General features: G+C 44.7%; 1 non-coding gene across 1 annotated transcript; it reads left to right on the top strand.

The window, feature by feature from the left end:
* Positions 1 to 1,407: 1,407 nt before the first annotated feature.
* Positions 1,408 to 1,480, top strand: Trnaa-agc (transfer RNA alanine (anticodon AGC)). The gene has a single exon. It is a non-coding gene; the product is annotated as a tRNA-Ala (tRNA).
* The last annotated feature ends 1,126 nt before the right edge of the window (positions 1,481 to 2,606 follow it).

The following is a 2,606-nucleotide window of genomic DNA, read 5'->3' as shown; positions in this document are numbered from 1 at the left end:
GTAATAACCGTGCATGGGTGTGGAAGTTGTGTTTCTCTTGATCTTTTCTTCGTATTTCGACGTGTGATGCAGTGTCCGGCTTTATCAGCTAACTTACAACTGACGCGGGAATTCTTGCATATCATGTATTAACTGTGGCCCGTTCGGTACGTGCTAACTTAGGGCCATTTAGGTACACATACTAAAACTGTCATATGGCGTATGCAGCGGATAAAAAACGCATCTGCCTTGCAATTTAGGTGGAGTGCGCTCGTACCTCTCTAAACTCTCAAATCGAGTGATCAACCGTTGCTAGCCCATAAAAAATGTTTCTTTGCTGGCACGTCAGGTTAATGACACGAACATTTTTTTTTAATTTTTTTTTGCATTTGTACACTTCATTACAGCATTGGTCGGTAGCAAATATGGCAATTATTTTTGGTAATCAGTACTTTGTAATTTTACTTATCTCTTCGTGTAGATTCTTTGTCAGCTTTTCTGCAATAAATTTCATTTATTCCTGGCCTGATTGTGTGTAACTGCGATAAGCATGCGTGTTGAAATAAGAAACTTCACCTTCGCGACAGCCTTCCAGATGTGGCGCTGCGTATGTCTCCGTTAAAAATGTAAGGGCTAATCATAATCAGTGCTAACAAAACTTGCACAACCAATTGTATCGCTCAAGATTTCACAGGTAGTGCGGTTCTTTAGGGTAGTTTTAACCAGGTAAGCTATGCTCACGGAGGTCGCACACAGAAAACATACATTTCTTCTGAGCTGCAGTGGCAACCGATAAATGCGAACGTTTTTTCGCTGCTTTTCCACACGTCCTCTTGTCTACATGAAGTAATTAGTGCAGCACGCCGGACCTACGGAGGGAACAGAAGTTGGGGAGTAAATGAACGAATTATGCTAGTGGCTGCGGCACTCCTAAGCCTTGGCATCGTCGTCATCATAAGACAACTTTATTTAATGGTTCTGGTAATTAATTTAAGTACTTGGAACGATAGCCAAACGACATTGTCTGGAACGAGCTAAGCTGGGCTAGCTCGTCCGATTGATGTTTCCGCACATCAGTTGGACGAGCTTACTAATGCGTAGAAAGCTTCTTGTCCGGAAGATATTTTCGTCACACTAGAGGATGACCTAACATGACAGCAATTCGTTCAACGTGGTGTTCTTCAAGGTTGCGTGCTGATCCGAACGCTTTTTAACCTCGCGATCATCATACTTGTGCAAGCTCTGCCGTCAGACTTGTCTTCCGTCAGCAGACAAATGCTGAAGGCAACACATTAGTACGCGAAACGGAAACCGCCCAGCAGCCAGGCAATCCGTTACAACCGGTTCCTTTGACAGCTCTTTCTTGCGCCGATTTATGTACGGCGGCACACACACACTCGTTGCGGTCAGAATAATGGAGATCTCCGTGGGGGTGTAGCTCAGATGGTAGAGCGCTCGCTTAGCATGCGAGAGGTACTGGGATCGATACCCAGCACCTCCAAGTAGTTATTTTGTAGACCGTAGTGTTTCTTGGTCTACCTAAACGCAAAATTTTTCCTCGGTCGGGTTAAAAATACTTACCAATGAAACGTGTATTTTGCCCTTGGTGTGGTGTCCTATCTTTGCCTCGTGTTGAATGTTTTCTTTTCGCTGGTTTTTCCAAAACGTCATTATGTAACCAACCCAATACTGGGCCGGCTATGTTATGGTCAGGGGTTAAGCCCTTGGAAGCCACGCAGGAACGGGACCTTCGGTTTTTTGCACTCAACAAATTGTGATTGGCTTTCTCAGAATCACTTTCGCGTCGGCTTCGCATCCACATCGTTGTGGTGCAGGGTCGTGCGGAAAGCCCAAATAATATGGAGGCCAATCAATCGTGGCCAATCACCATCACCACATCAAAGGGCAGCCTTTCCACATTTTCCACTGACGAAACCAGCATGTCATGTTGGTATTCTTTGGGACGTCCTCCAGAAAACGATATAAAGGGTCGTTTTCTGAAGGACGTCCCTAAGGAAATACGCCATCTATTCTCTCAGGCTGTTTAAAATAGAACACTCTCATCATGTACGAAGCAGACAACCCTTTTGATGCATCCCTGCCCTCACAGGCAGTATTCCTGTATGTAATATAAAAAATCAGGAACCATTTCACTGAGTGAAGGTGGGAGACCTGCGAAGCTTTTTGCTAGCACACGACATATAGTGACGCAGACTGTAGGCGAAAGGTTGAGCAATTTTCTTCCTCTTGGGCATTTATGGCAGTTATCTCTAACAAATACGCATACGTGCACGCACACATCTTTATTTTGATTCTACTGGCTTTTAAATGGTGCCTATTGAAAACCTAACTGCTCGAAACACATATCCAAGTACTAAAACGTGTAAGCTTGAGGTTTAGATCATGTGGTGATCTCCGGAAAGGTGTGCGTTTTCAACTAATCAACTCCAGATGATTGTCGAAGGAATGTGACGTGTAAGCTTGATGTGCAAACCGTGTTTTCAACGGCGTGTTGGGTGGTGATAGCGTGCGAGTTGGGTTGTGACCGCGTGCTAACAGGACACACATTGGGGCCTATGTATTCCAACGCCTCTAGGACACCTTGCGCTTAAAAGTCAAGTGAAGCA

This window comes from Haemaphysalis longicornis, unplaced genomic scaffold, assembly GCF_048455015.1.
Source record: "Haemaphysalis longicornis isolate Haplotype H1 unplaced genomic scaffold, Haemaphysalis longicornis Haplotype H1 scaffold_20, whole genome shotgun sequence".
Lineage (NCBI taxonomy): Eukaryota > Metazoa > Arthropoda > Arachnida > Ixodida > Ixodidae > Haemaphysalis > Haemaphysalis longicornis.
Note: the sequence above shows the minus strand (reverse complement) of the source record. Positions and strands in the feature narration are given on the sequence as shown.